Source organism: Lagenorhynchus albirostris, chromosome X (genome assembly GCF_949774975.1).
Source record: "Lagenorhynchus albirostris chromosome X, mLagAlb1.1, whole genome shotgun sequence".
NCBI classification, from domain to species: domain Eukaryota; kingdom Metazoa; phylum Chordata; class Mammalia; order Artiodactyla; family Delphinidae; genus Lagenorhynchus; species Lagenorhynchus albirostris.
The window spans coordinates 113,358,076-113,374,162 of NC_083116.1; the positions used below are offsets into that span (position 1 = coordinate 113,358,076).

Here is a 16,087-nt window from a genome sequence, read left to right on the forward strand (position 1 = left end):
CCCAGCTACAGCAAGAAGCTTATGATATTCCATTTAGCACAGACTAGCCCCCTATGATTACAGCTTTAAGATGTTTTCTAGGCTTCATACACTTGTCCAGAAAAGAGCGGTTTGGGTGATAATAATAATGTATCGTTCAAAAAAAAATCCACCTTCTAAAATTCAAGTCTTGGTGGCTTCTCACAGAAATCCAGCTCTTTCTCACATTTTGTGGTCAGGGCAAAATCAGTGTCAGTAGTAGCAACATAAACTTTATCATTCAGTGACCTGGGCATAGGGATGGTTCTCTCTAGTTTCAAGGAGGGAAGAATGCCAGGACCACAAGCACTCCCAAGTGAAAGGCTGTGCTTGACGCACTTATCATAGGAGTTGGATGATGTTTCAGGGCACAGATGCCAGGAGTTTTATTTTGTTTTTCTTTAAATTTCATCATGCTTTTAAAACCATTTTTCTTTCCGCAGGTCCCTTTAACGCCTTTGAAAAGATCCATTCTCCTGAGTCATCCAAGAGGATGGAGAACAGTGTGAGCTTTGAGCTGAACAGAAGACTCTCCCTCCTCTGCCTGGTAAGAAGCGGCCCTCTAAGTGCCTTATATGTTCAACCTTCAGTTCATTCCACTCACACTCTACCCCCACTGGTAATGAAGACAAATAGCACTGCAGTCTTTGGGTACAGCCTCAATGTTTACTTCTGGTTACAGCCAAGGATCTGCTGCTCAGACTCCAGGAAGTATAAAAATCATTTTGGAGAAAAAATTGTGGACTCTCTACCTCTTCTTTCTCTTCACCACAGAGGAGGAAGGCCACAGCAGTGGTTAAGAAAGCTGAAACATGGAGGGAGGGTGCACAAAGATCTGAATTTCCCCTTCATCTGACTTCTGACATTCCATTATATAAAGTTCATTGCAACTGTTACTTACCAAGTATGGTAGATCTCCTCCCCACCACCACACCCATATTCCCTCAGCCCTTCACATTTCAGTGCCCTGCCAACTGCTAGCATCTGCCTGCCTTTGCCCTTGGGCTTTCTCTGGACTTCACCTCCTCAGCACTTCTACTCTACCATATAAACACGAGGCCAGAAATGCCAAGACATAAATGCCTCCCTGTAAGAACAGCCGTTGACCAGTGACTGACTGAAGTTGGTGCATAAACATCTCAGTGCCCTTGTCCCTCAGGTGGCATTATCTCTGAGGTGTTGTTATACTCTGGGTCCCAGGGTGCCCCAGTGAGATTAAGTTCCAGTTGCCCACAGTAATAATGACACAACATTTTATTGCCTGGATGCCATTCTTTGTTTCACTTCCCCCCTCCTCTACTGTGTCTCCTGAGATCACACCCTAAATAAACTACTTGCCCTGGAATTTGTGTCTAGAGGTTGGCTTGAAAGACAGTTTTGGGATGTGGACACTAAAAGCAGAAGATGAGCTGCTTTGTTAGATGAGGTTCATATTCATTCAGTCCAACCTCTTTCATATTAGCCTCTTGTGGCAGCTTTTCCCCTTATGATTAAATGTTCCTTGATTTCATTTGGATATAAATGGTGGGACTGGCTCCTGCCTTGTACGCCAGCATCCACTTAGTCTCCACCTGTTGCAGGTTCATGGATCTTCTGATAACCACCCCTAACCTACTCCTAGGTTTATCTTCACTCAACTTCTGAGTCCTCATGGAGGTCTTCCAACATATACACACAGATTCTTAACATTTTATATGCTATGAAATCCTTGGCATCCTGTGGACACATCTCAGGATGTTTTAAAATTCATAAATATAGTGGATTACAAATAAAAAAAAGTTACAATGAAATGTGATTTGTAACCTGGACTCCAGATAAGAGTATATTCCTATGTACATATAAGCTCAAGGAACTGCGACACTTATCATTTCTCTTCGTTTCCCTCATAAAGCTGTGGGACTTATTAAAACATGATTTCACATAATTGCTGACTTTCAGGACTCTTCAGGCTCACCAGTGCCAAGATTAAAGACTTTGTGCCCCAGGAGAGAAGTTCTGCTTATCCATGTTGCTCCTGATTAAATGTCTCATCTCTGCCTTTTTTCCCTCTTCTAGGTAGGACCCACTTATATTAGTACCATCTCTGTGGATTACTCAGTTGCCTGAGCAGCTTTCTGCCCTGACATGAGATTGTTGCCTGTCTTAAATCCCTACTTTGTCCTTGTGGCTTCATATCTTTCAATATTTCTTCCAGTATACCTCCTCATTATACCTCTAGCTTCCCTAGCTAAGGCCCTCTTGGTTATGAACAGAGATACCATTTACAACATCTGTAATTTTCTTTAAAATACTTCAGTGTAGACTGCTTGATACAAATGTGTCACTTTTAATCTACCCTTAGGAGCAATTAGTGATCCTAATCAAGAATCCACATCCCAGGAATGGTGAGGTAACGATGACTAAGAAAAGCCATTCCAGGGATGGCTACTACTACAAGTATCTTCACTACATTTATCTTCCATCAATACTAGAAGTTTTGCTAATTAGCATAATCAATGGTAGAAATGGATTTTCATTAGTGAAATTTATAGTTTGCGAACTTGGCTAAGAAATGTTAGAAATGGGTGGTCATAAGTACAGTTGGTGGTATTCAAGATGGTGGCTAAAGTACTTTAACACCCATCTTTGAGTAAGCAAGGTATAAGAATCTAGCAAGTCCTTAACATTTATCATTAGTTTTGGCACATGTTTAACCCTAAACCCAGAACCCAGTTGTTGTTCTGGAATATTCCCGATCATCTTTTTATAGTGGGTGGTTACCCCCACCACTACAATAATACTGTATTTGTCTCGGGTGAATATTTTATGCATGTTACTTATGGACCACCAGAAAGGACAGAATCGAAGATTCTTTAGTTTGGGATTATATGGCTCTTCTTGCCTGCTTGTTAATAAATGTCTATGTGTGTAGCAGGATTTGGTCTGAGACTTTTTTTTTTTGGCTGCATTGGGTCTTCATTGCTGCACGCGGGCTTTCGCTAGTTGCGGTGTGCGGGCTTCTCTTGTTGCGGAGCACGGGCTCTAGGTGTGTGGGCTTCAGTAGTTGTGGTACGTGGGCTCAGTGGTTGTGGCTCACGGGGTCTAGAGCGCAGGCTCAGTAGTTGTGGCGCACGGGCTTCGTTGCTCCGCGGCATGTGGGATCTTCCCAGACCAGGGCTCGAACCCGTGTCCCCTGCATTGGCAGGCGGATTCTTAACCACTGTGCCACCAGGGAAGTCCCAGGACTTTCTTTTATTACCAAGTTGTAGAATAGCTGCCAACCCTCACCTACCTCTGAGATTTGGTGATTTCTGAGAGTTTCCAAAATGAGCCTAAGAATTGTGATGATGAAACTGCCTTACCTCTTTACTCTACTCCTTAATCACAGATTAGTATAGATTTCCCATTATGTGCAAGATCATCTTTTTTTTTTTTTACATCTTTATTGGAGTATGATTGCTTTACAATGGTGTGTTAGTTTCTGGTTTATAACAAAGTGAATCAGTTATGTGTTCCCATATCTCTTCCCTCTTGCATCTCCCTCCCTCCCACCCTCCCTATCCCACCCCTCTAGGTGGTCACAAACCACCTAGCTGATCTCTCTGTGCTATGCGGCTGCTTCCCACCAGCTATTTTATGTTTGGTAGTGTATATATGTCCATGCCACTCTCTCACTTTGTCACAGCTTACCCTTCCCCCTCCCCATATCCTCAAGTCCATTCTCTAGTAGGTCTGTGTCTTTCTTCCTGTCTTACCACTAGGTTCTTCATGAAATTTTTTTTTCTTAAATTCCATATATATGTGTTAACATACGGTATTTGTCTTTCTCTTTCTGACTTACTTCACTCTGTATGACAGATTCTAGGTCTGTCCACCTCATTACAAATAGCTCAATTTCATTTCTTTTTATGGCTGAGTAATATTCCATTGTATATATGTGCCACATCTTCTTTATCCATTCATCCGATGATGGACACTTAGGTTGTTTCCATCTCCAGACTATTGTAAATAGAGCTGCAATGAACATTTTGGTACATGATTCTTTTTGAATTATGGTTTTCTCAGGGTATAAGACCATCTTGTTGAATACCCTGGTGCCAACCATTTTCCACAATGAGGATTGAGATTGTTTCATCCCATTGGGCTATAGTCTTTGGTCCAAACTCTGGATTTGGGTGCCTTCCCTAACCTTCATCTTGTCCTGGATGATAGGTTTCAGTCCTGTTATGGCTAATTCCTTAGCATTACTGGTGTCAAATTCATTCACTCATTCATTTAGCAGTTTTTAATTGAACACCTTCTGTTTACTATACAGTATTCTAGATCCAGTGGATACTGCAGTCAGTAAGACAGATAAGATCATGTGATTAAAGATGATTAAAAGTGAACAAGTTGATAAAATAATTTCAGATAGCAATAAGTGCTATACAAAAATAAGATTATGGGATGTGGCATTAGAGCAGGGGGTTGGCTATTTTGGAAAGAATGGTCAAAGAAGCTACTCTTAGGGTTAATAAGAAGTACACTTAGCAGAGATCTAATCATTCTTTCCATTTGAGCCATCCAGAGTTATAATAAGATCAGAAATTAGTGTGGTTTGCAATACAGAGTGGCCCAGAGAGCTCTAAAAGGTTCTTTTTTACCCTTTTAGGGATAGCCGGATTCTCATTGGTGCCTATACATCACCTCAAGGTTTAACCAAAGTGTGAAAGAATGCCTTAAAGAACCAAAATCCATTTAGCTTTCTTTGAGACAATATAATGCATAATTAGCACCTTGACTTTTTCATTGAATTGATCAGTTTGTATAAACTGATTGGTTTAGCATTTTGTGGTCCACAAATAGACAAAGAAAATCAGTGGAAACCAAGCTTAACTTAATTAATATTGATGGAGCACTGAGAAACATAAAATCTGAGATTTAGAGGGCCTTTAGAAATAAGTGTACTCAGGAAGAAAGTGAGTGCCAGAAAATTAAGCCCCAAATGTTCAGCTTGTACACCAAAAGCTCTAATGTTTATATGGCTACTCAGCCATAAACATTTTTCAAAGAATGTTGGCATTTATATCCCACTTACTGTAAAGCAGTTTATCATGAACTGTTTTAAATTTTTTAATATAAAAGTAATATGAGAACATTAAAGTTAAAAAATAGGAAAATAGGGCTTCCCTGGTGGCGCAGTGGTTGAGAGTTCGCCTGCCGATGCAGGGGACACGGGTTCGTGCCCCGGTCCGGGAAGATCCCACATGCCGCAGAACGGCCGGGCCCATGAGCCATGGCCACTGGGCCTGCACGTCTGGAGCCTGTGCTCCGCAATGGGAGAGGCCACAGCAGTGAGAGGCCCATGTAACGCAAAAAAAAAAAAAAAAAGGAAAATAAACCACCCACTAATCTACTGCTGTTTCATATTTATCATTCACATTTGTTGTATTTGAATATTTATATTATTTTAATCATAGTGTGCATAAAATTTAATATCATGCTTTTAAACCTAGCATTATATGTCTTCTCCATATTGCTATATAGTGTCTATGTTTTGTTTCATGCCTATAAAATATTCCATTGAGCAGTTATACCCTAATTTAATTAGCAAGTCTCCTATTTTAGCTATTTGGACTGTTTTTAATTTTCATTGTTATTTGAAAAATATATTAATGCATAAGACTGTTCCAGAGTTTGGATTATTTCCTTAGGCTAAAGTCCCAGAAGGAAAATTACTACATCAAAGGATCTGAGTAGTTTTACAGTTCTTAAAAATTAAAGCTGTTACATTCTATAAAATGTAGGCTAATATTCAGAGCAGTAGTAATATAGAAGGATATCAGATTTAACACATACTTAGCAGCATTCATTTGTAAGGCTTTACTAATTGAGTGAAAATGTTACCTCTTTTTTATTGAACTTTTTTTGTTCAATTTTATCTTTTGTGAATTATCTGTTCACATGTTTTTCCTGTTTATTTGCTGATCTTAGGATTGATCCATTTGTTTGCACCCTTTATAGATTAGAGATGTTCACCCTCAGGTATTTTTGCTGCAAATATTTTTCCCAGATGGCTTTTTTCTTTTGTATAGAATATGCAGAATTATTTGTCCATCCTTTACTTTGTGACTATTTCTGTTTCTCCTATACTTAGAAAGCATCCTCTACAGTTTTTGATAAATAATCAATAGAATTCAATTTCTTTCCATTTTACGTTTGTTAGCTATTGTTCCTTTATTTATATTAGAAGTTTATTTATACATAACTTTTCATTCAGATTTAGTGTGATGTGTTGGGTTGGCCAAAAACTTCGTTCAGGCTTTTCCGTAAAATGTTATATCACACTCATATATAGGACATATTTGCTGCAAATATTATTCCCTCTTTCCCCTCCTGCCTTTCATAGCCCCTTCCTACCAACCCCAGGTAACCACTAGCCACTATAGATTGATCTCAGTTTTAAGAATTCTGTATAAATGGCATCATACAGAATGTACCCTTTCATTCTGGCTTATTTCACTCAGCGTATGTATTTTGAGATTCATCCATGGCGTAGTGTGTATCAACAGTTCATTCATTTTTTTTTTTTTTGCGGTACGCGGGCCTCTCACTGTTGTGGCCCCTCCCGTTGCGGAGCACAGGCTCCGGACCTGCAGGCTTAGCGGCCATGGCTCACGGGCCCAGCCGCTCCGCGGCACGTGGGATCTTCCCGGACCGGGGCACGAACCCGCGTCCCCTGAATCAGCAGACGGACTCTCAACCACTGCGCCACCAGGGAAGCCCAACAGTTCATTCATTTTATTGCTCAGTAGCATTCCATTAGATGGATATACCCTAGATTGTTTATCCATTCTTCTATTCATTGGCATTTGGTTCACTTCATGTTTTGGGCTGTTACAAACAAAACTGTTATGATCATTTGTGTGCAAGCCTTCGTGTGGATTATGCTTTCATTTTTTTCAGGTAAATATATGAGTGGGACACTGAATCATACTGTCAGTGTGTGTCTAACTTTTTAAGAAACTGTCAAACTGTTTTCCAAAGCAGTTGTCTCATATTATATTCCCACCAGCACTGTATGAAAGTTCCAGTTCTTCTGCACACTCACTGACATGTGGTATGATCAGTCTTTTTAATTTTAGCCATTCTTAGTGGGTGCATAATGGTATCTCATTGCAGCTTTAATTTGCATTTCCCTAATAATTAATAATGTTGAGCGCCCTTTCATGTGCTTATTTGCCATCTGTGTGCAAAAGTTTAGAATAATAATGGTCTCTTGATGAATTAACCCTGTTCTCATTATGAAATAATCATCTTTTTCCTTGGTAATATTATTTCCTCTGAAATCTTTGATATTAATATAGCCACTCAAGTTTTGAGTAGTGTTAACGTGGTATACATTTCCATTCTTTAACTGTTAACTTACTTCTGTCTTTATATTTACAGTATGTATCTTTTGGACTTTTGGATTTTTATCCACTGTAACAGTCTCTAACTTTTAATTGGAACAATCAGAACTTTTATATAATTATTGATATAGTTAGGTTGAAGCCTTTTATCTTGCTGCTTGTTTTCTATTTTCCAAACTATTCTTTGTTGTCTTTTTCCTCATTTTCTCTTGTCTTTTGGATTAATTGAATATTTGTATTCTGGGTTTTTTTCCTTTGTTAGATTATTAGCTTATAACTCTGTTCTCTTATTTGAGTGATTACTTTAGGGTTTATAGTATAGAGCTTTAACTTATCTGTTTACTTTCAACTGTATACCACTCACGTGTAACTGTGCAAAACCTCACACGTAGAATAAAAAACCTTACCGTAGTATACTTACATTTCTCCCCTCCAGTTCTGTGTGTGTGTTTCCATAATACATTGTTATTTTAAAAACAGTACTCTTTTATTGTAGAAAATATGTATACCATCAAATTTACTGTCTTAACCATTTTTAAATGTACAGTTCAGTGGCATTAAGTACATTCATATTGTTGTGCAATAATCACCACTATTAAGGTCCAGAACTTTTTTTTTATCATCCCAAACTGAAACTCAGTACCCATTAAACAATAACTTCCCATTCGCCCCACTCCTCAGGCCCTGGTCACCACTACTCTATTTTCTGTGTCTGTAAATTTGACTACTCTAGATTCCTCATATAAGTGGGATCATACAACATTTGTCCTTTTTGTGTCTGGCTTATTTCATCATTGACCTTACCATACACTTTTCAAGGTTCATCCACATTGTAGCATGTACCAGAATTTTCTTCCTTTGTAAGGCTGAATAATATTCCATTGTATGCATATACCATATGTTGTTTACCCATTCACCTAACAATGGGTATTTGGGTCGTTTCTACCTTTGGGCTATTGTGAATAATGCTGCTATGAACATTGTTGCATAAATGTCCTGCTTTCAATACCTTTGGGTCTAGAAGTAGAGTTGCTGGATTACATGGCAATTCTATGAAAAACAGTTAATTATCTTTTGAAAAGATTTACATAGAAATTTATGATTTAAATTTAAAAATGTTCTATATTTACCCATGCAGTTAGCATTTCTGGAGCTCTTCATCCCTTTGTGAGGATTCCTATTTACAAATGTGTATTTACAAACGTTAGCTATTTGTTCTCACAGTGGAACTGTAGAATAAAATTGTCAACTCGCAGAAAAAAATCATTTAAGATTAAAAATTGAATTCCAGGTCATCGAAAACATAACTTGGAGAGAACAATGAGAAAATATTCAGTATTTCCATCTGATAATATGTCACGATTTGCCATTTATTCAGGTCCTCTTTTCAATGTACAAATAAAATTTTGCAGTTTTATTTAGTCAACTTCTATACATCTTATAAACGTTTATTTCTTCTGCTTTGAGGGGCATTATATTTCTGTTGAATGGGCCTTCTTAAAATGATGTTTTAGTTCTCTTTTTATAAAGGTACAGAGTACTACTGACTTCTGAGTATTTATCAGATACTGTTACCTTGATTAAGCTTTCATTAATACTAGAGATTGTTATTTTTAGCTGAGTGCCTTGGATTTCTAGGAATATAATCAAGTCACCTTAAAATAATAATTTTATGTATTATTTTCTTTTACTACTATTTCTTTGACATGACTTACTGCATTAATAAAAATTTCTAAAATGCTACTATATAAAAACAGTGAACATAGATACTTGTTATTACTGTTCCTGAGTTTACAGGGACTTTGTCTAAGACATCTGCTATTGACTGTAATGATGACAGGTTCAGGATAAGGACTATTAATTATATATATTAATGGAAAAGGCTTCCATTCCATTTTTTTAAATACGTTTAAATGTTCAATTTTAGCACATCCCTTCTTGCAGCTATTGTATTATCAACATAATTATAGTAATGCATGTCCTTATATTTTATCATTCCTGCATTCGTGAGATAAGCCCTGCTTTACTGTAGTGGGTTATTCTTGTATTATATTGTTACAGTCCCTGTGTTAGTATCTTCTTTAAGGTGTTAGTTAATGTGCACTATTGGGTTTAGGTATTCTTGGCAAAGAAGCACAGAACCTCCTGCTACTGTACAACTAGTCTTCAGTGGGGGGAAATCCAAAAGAAAACAATGTGTGGTGGCTTTACTAAACAACAAAAGACAAGAGAGTTTTTTGTAGCATTTTTCTTACCATAGGCCTAAGAAGTGGGAATCCTTAAAATTTTGGTGATTAACATAACTACGGCTGGGAAATAAAAGGTTTAGCTTAAAAAATGGGAAACAGGTAAAAATCTTTGAAAATCTGCCCATCTTCTTGCTGTTTCTAAAGCCCAAACAAAAAAGCATTAAGTCCATTTTTAGGACAGTAACAGACTCCCCTCTGCAATCCCAACATCGAACTGTCCATACAATCTGGGTGGGCTGGGAAGCAGTGGTAAGAAATTGTTTTAAACTTTAGAATACACATGTTAAAAGTACTACCTCAAAGCTAAGGTTCATAAAAAACAACATTACTGAGAAATTTCCCTAAAAGTGAAAAACTAAACAATCCCATCTCTTTTTTTAAAAAAAATATTTATTTATTTTTGGTGCGTTGTGTCTTCGTTGCTGCACGCGGGCTTTCTCTAGTTGTGACGAGCAGGGGCTACTCTTCGTTGCAGTGCATGGGCTTCTCATTGCGGTGGCTTCTCTTGCTGCGGAGCACAAGCTCTCAGTGTGCGGGCTTCGGTAGTTGTGGTTCGTGGGCTCTAGAGCGCAGGCTTAGTAGTTGTGGCGCACAGGCTTACTTGCTCTGCGGCATGTGGACTCTTCCCGGACCAGGGCTCGAACCCTTGTTCCCTGCATTGGCAGGCGGATTCTTAACCACTGCACCACCAGGCAAGCCCACAAGCCCATCTCTTAATTCACTGTCGCCTTCCATGCTTTCCTATTCTCGGTAACAGTTTATTGGAAACAGGAATTGTAGTTTTTGGTTTGTTTTGTTTTTGTCTTCATATACCCAGAGCCGAGGACACATTAAACATTTTATAACTGCCTGAATAAATTAAGAGAAAAATGGGGCCATAAAAGGTGACTACTAAAGATCGACAAAATGGGGCTTGAAACACAGTACGGCAGCAGATGAAGCAATTGGAGAACGATTTATTTTTTTGTCCTATAAAATGAAATAAAATGGGGAAATATTATGATTTTTGTGCTGTAACTTTACTTAAACCAAGTATATTAGATTTAGCCAGTGTGTGTCCATTTTCTAATACTGATAATTCAGGAATTTTGGGGGGCGGGGTTTGTTTTGTTTTAGAATCCACATGCAGTCCCTTTGGCAATTGAAGTTGCCCGGATAGCATCTCTTTTGTTGACATAAACCATGGGAACTCCAGTGGCATGATCTCATTATCTGATTACAGCTGTGACTTTGAAGTAATCTCTCAGAATGAGCATTTTTGGAAGAGTTGTTGCTCACAGGCCAAGCCCAGGGTTGTGGAAGAGGATTTGCAAAGGTATTTGTTAACTCTGCTCTTTTTCCTTTGGCTTTCTCCTGCTCTATTCCATTAGTTTCTCATCAGGCAAGAAACTACAGTGGGACTGATTTTAGTTCTGTACACAAAGGGCACTCAGCTAATATTGCTTTACCAAGTGGTCAATGGGAGAGCACCAGTAGATTGTACTGTACAAAGTTCCACAGGGATCCCTGACACCGTGTGGAGTTCAATCCTCTAAAATCCTCTTAAAAAGAAATTCCATAATGACCTTGTGCAAATCATTATGTTTCACCCACATCTTTGAAAAGGTGATTCGTTTGCCCTTGGTAAGTAGCAACTTTTAGTTTTAGAAAAATAAGTTTGAAGCAATTATCCTAGGATCCATGGTTTTTCACTCTGATGATCAAACACTAGTCCACGGAACATCTCCATTAAAATCACATAGAAAGCTATTTAAAACAATGGATTTCTGAGCCGGGCCTTTGGAATAAATATTTATTTATTTAGTTATGTTGTAAAATTAAGACAAAAACCCTCGTGGCGTAAAATTCACCATTTTAATCATTTTTAAACTGTACGACTGAGTAGGGGGTTTTGATATTTACAGTGTTGGTAACCACCACCAGTATCTAATTCCAGAATCTTTTCATCACCTCTAAAAGAAACTATGTATCTCCAAATTGCTCCCTTGCCTCATCCCCTAGCAATCACTGTTTCACTTTCTGCCTGTATAGATTTGCCTATTCTGCTGCAGCATAAAAGGCATCATACAATACGTGACCTTTTGTGCCTGGCTTCTTTCACTTAGCATGAAGTTTTCAAGGTTTATCCATGCTGTAGCATGGATATTTCATTCCTTTTGATGGCTGAATAATATTCAATCATTAGTTTTGCTTATCCATTCATTAGTTTTCATTTGGGTCGTTTGCATTTTTTGCCTGTAGTGAGTAATGTTGCTCTGAATATTTGTGTACAAGTTTTTGTGTGGACATGTTTTCAATTCTCCTGAGTATATACCTAGGAGTAGAATTACTGAGTCATATAGTAACTTCATGCTTAACTTTTTGAGGAGCTGCCAAACTGTTTTCAATCGTGGCTGCACCATTTTACCTTCCCCCAGGGCATCAGGAAAGATGACTGAAAGTGTTCTTCATTCCCCAGCAAGGGGGAACCCTAATGGCCAGAAGGAACATAGGAACCACAGCACATGGCACAGAACAGGTAAGAAAACAAAAAAGTCACCAGGGCACCACTGTAGCTAAAGGAAAGTGACCCCTAGTACCTTTGGTTCCCCAGGAAGCAGGAAGACAGGTGGCCTGAGGACCACCAAAACCACAGCACTGGGCAGGTAGGTGTTTAGAGGGTTCCTCCAGGGCACTATCAGGAGGAAATGATGTAAACAAAAGGAGCCACAGTTTCCCAGCATGTAGGGAGGCTTGTGTCCCTAAGGATCCCAGGAATCCCAGGAGGCAGGCAGGCTACTGACCAGATGGGCCCCAAGGGCATCAGCGCTATGCAGGGAAGGTGACCTAAAGTGCTCCTGGTTCCACAGCAAAGGGGAAGGCCAGACCCATAGCAGATCCACAGGCTGATGCAGGAAAGTTTCCCCCAAAGGCACCAGCATGAAGATAACAACTACAGGCAGAATGAACTACAGTTTTTTTGTTTTTTTTTTTTTAAATCACATAGGCAGGCTTGTGACCAAAAGTAACCCAGAAAACCCAGAGGGCAGGCAGGCTAGTGACCAGATGGGCACTCAGGACAGCTGTGCGCTGCAGGTAAGGCAGCTGAACGTGATCTCAGCTTACCAGTGACGGGGAAGGCTGATGGCTGGAAGGACAACTGGAAACATAACAGAGACAGGCTGGTGGTCAGAAGGTTCTCCAGGGAGATCAAGGCGAGGATAAGGACGAAAGAAACCACAGTTCCCCTGCACGTAGGCAGGCCTGTGGCCCAAGGAATCCCAGGAGGGAAGGCTAGTAAGTAGATACACCCCCCCACCCCCACTCCCCAAGCACCAGTGCACTGCAGGGCAGGTGGCCAAAATGTTCATCCGTTTCTCCAGCAAGGGAGAAGGCTGGTAAGTGTAAGAGCTAAAGGTATCCTAGCACACTTGCAACCACTGGTTCTCCGGAGGCACCAGTATGAGGACAGGGCACTGGCTGATAGGAGTCACGTTTTCCCAGCATGCAGAGAAGCTTGAGGGCATAGGGATCTCCAAAACCCCGGGTGGCAGGTAGGCGGATGACCAGATGTCCCCTCTCCCTCCACCCCCACAGGAAATCAGCGCACTGCTGGGAAAGAAGCTCAAAGTGATATCGATTCCTCAGCAATGGGGAAAGCTGATGGCCTGAAAGACGTAGGAACCACAGAACGTGGGCAGACTGGTGCCCGGACGGTTGCCCCAGGGCACCATCACGAGTAAAGGGTGTAACCTGAGGGAGTCACAGTTCCCCAGTAAACAGGCAGGCCTGTAGCCCAAAAGATCTTAGAAACCCCAGGGTTACAAGCTAGTAACCTCAGAAGCCCTCGGAGAACCAGCGTGGTGTAGGGAAGAGGGCTGAAAGTTCACCCCTTTCCCCAGCAGGGGTAAGGAAGGTGAGCTTGAAAGCCCTGGAACGCAAACACGAGGACAGGATGGTACCCGGATAGTTCTTCAGAAGCACCAGTGAGAGGATACTACGGTAGCCTACAGCAGCCATAGTTCCTCAGGTCGCAGGCAAGATTGTGGCCGAAAGAGTCGCCAAAACCTCAATGCGAGAGTAGGCTAACGACTATATAGGTCCTCCTGAGAATCACTGCACTACAGGGAAGGTGACTGAAAGTGCTCTAAGTTCCCCAGCAAAATGTAAGACTGACAGACTGAAGTATACCGGAACCCTAGCTCTAGGGGTAGCTGACGCCGGGAAAGTTACAAGATGTACCATCATCAGGGTATTATGGTGGACAAAATGAGCCAAGTTTCTCCCAGAACACCCACAGGCTTGTGGCCTAAAGTATCCCAAGAGCCCTACCGTGTGGCTAGGTACTGGCGGGAAAGTGGATGAAAATTTTTTCCGTTTCCTTAGCCAGGGGGAAAGCGAAAGCTAGAGGGACCACCGGAACTTTAGCACTAGTGCCCGGAAGGTACCATTCGCGAACCACTTTGAGGAAACTACGATGAGCGAAAAGAGTTCCCCGGCATGAAGGCAGGCATTTGGACCAAAAAATCCCAGAGAGGTGGACGAGATAGTGACCAGATAGGACCCTGGTGCGACAGCGCTCTGCATGGGCAGTGGGCTGAAGTGCTCTTCATTCCACAGCAAAGGGAAAGCCCATGATGGCCAGAAGAACAGTCAGAACCATAGCACACGTGTTCACGCTGGTGCCCGGACGCTTTCTCCAGGTGGACCAGGGAGGTAATATGGTAAGCAAAAGGAGCCACACTTCCCTAACTTGCGAGCGTGTTTGTGGTCCGCAGGATCAAAGGAGAAGGCAAGCTAGTGATAGATGGGTTCCTGAAGCAGCAGTGCTATTGAGTGAAGGGGGCCAAAAGTTCACTCAGTTATCCTGCAAGCCAGAAGGCTAGTGGCCCAAAGGAGTCTGGAACCCAGGTTCTCCAGTAAACTAGTCCCTGGAAGGCACCCAGAAGAACCCTCAGGGCACCAGTGCAAGGCACGGACAGTGGCCAAACAGAACCAAGATTTTCCAGGCTGTCAGCCTGATACATGCAGAGCCTCAAGTTTCCTTCGCGAGCATGCAGATAGAGTTCCACATGAGACCCTGTAGCTGAGGCAGGATGGTGGCCAGAAGACATCCAGGACCGTGAAAGGACAGATGGCATGTAGGCAAAAGATTACATGGGTCCGCACTACGAGGGTCATATGGTGGCCGAAAGGACTCTCGTTTCCCAAGCGTGGAGGCCGTCTGATGGTCTGAAGGAACCCACAACCAAGCGTGCACACAGGTAAGTGACTTGAAGGGCTCCCAGGGCTCAGCCACATTGGAGAGAGGGTGACCAAAAGTGCCTTCGGTTCCCCAGCAAGCTGGAAGGCATGCGGCCAGAAGGAACACCAGATAGACTTGTTTAAGTACCTGCTATTCAACAAATAGTTACTTAGCTATCTGAAAAAGCTGTTTCCTTCCCTCCAGGAGCCTGTATTATAAAATACAAAGTATGATTTTTTTTTTTAAGCCATGTGATTGTTAACAAATGCTCCAGGGCAGTGTTTATCATACTTTAAAGTGCAGATGAATCACCTGGAGAGCTTGTTTGAAATTCTGCTTTAGTAGATCTGAGGCGGGGCCTGAGATTCAACATAGTTAATGATAGGCTAATCAGGTGATGCCAATGATGACTGACCACTTTTGAATAGCAGAGACCTAGAGCTAGCGATCCACTAGCCACATGTGGCTAGTTAATGTAATTACATTTAAATTTAAAATCTAGATCCTCAGTCTCACTAGCCACATTTCAAGTTCTTAGTAGCCGCTTGTGGCTAGTGGCTACCTTACTGGACAACAAAGGTACAGACCGCTTTCATCTTATGCAGACAGTTCTCCAAGGAATAAATGACCGTATATTGTTGGGCAGTTCAAGGAAGTCTTTGGGAATTTTGTCTGGTCCTAGAAATGTAAGTATGATTGTGATGGAAGAAACATTCAATGTGGAAATAAATGCTAGAAGGCAGCTTTGCGCATTGGAAATAAAGGGGGTTCTGGATTGAAAGATGCCTGGCATTGAACCGTGCCTGTGACATTTATAAGCTTTGTAATTCTGGGGGAGTTACTTTAACTTTCTCAGCCTTGGTTTGCTCAGTGTAAAAATGTCTGTGTCACAAAGTATGCATTAGATATATGTGTGAAAACATTTGCAGTGTCAGTCCCAGCAGATTCCCCGACCCTGCAGTCTGCCTTTGCCTTCTCACAGCTGGGGTCACTTAATCCCTACCTGTGATCTCATCCCTGCCCTTGATTCCCAAGTTCAGAGTTAATATTCACTAAACTTTCCATTGTAGGGTTGTACAATCCTGGAATTGATATGGAGGACCTTGAATGCCAAGGCTGAGCGGTCAGTTTTCATTGGATAGGCAGTAAGGAAACAATGCTTTTTAGCATGTTATTGTAAAAGGTGAGCTATCCTCTTGGATGATTAGAAATAGCATTCAGCAGAA

General features: G+C 41.1%; 1 long non-coding RNA gene across 1 annotated transcript in view; it reads left to right on the forward strand.

The window, feature by feature from the left end:
- Window positions 1-14,564: 14,564 nt before the first annotated feature.
- The window catches only part of LOC132513559 (uncharacterized), a 172,581-nt gene continuing 171,058 nt past the window's right edge, over window positions 14,565-16,087 (forward strand). The window contains exon 1 of the long non-coding RNA XR_009538502.1: window positions 14,565-14,880. This is a non-coding gene — a long non-coding RNA (uncharacterized LOC132513559). The remainder of the gene's footprint in view (window positions 14,881-16,087) is intronic.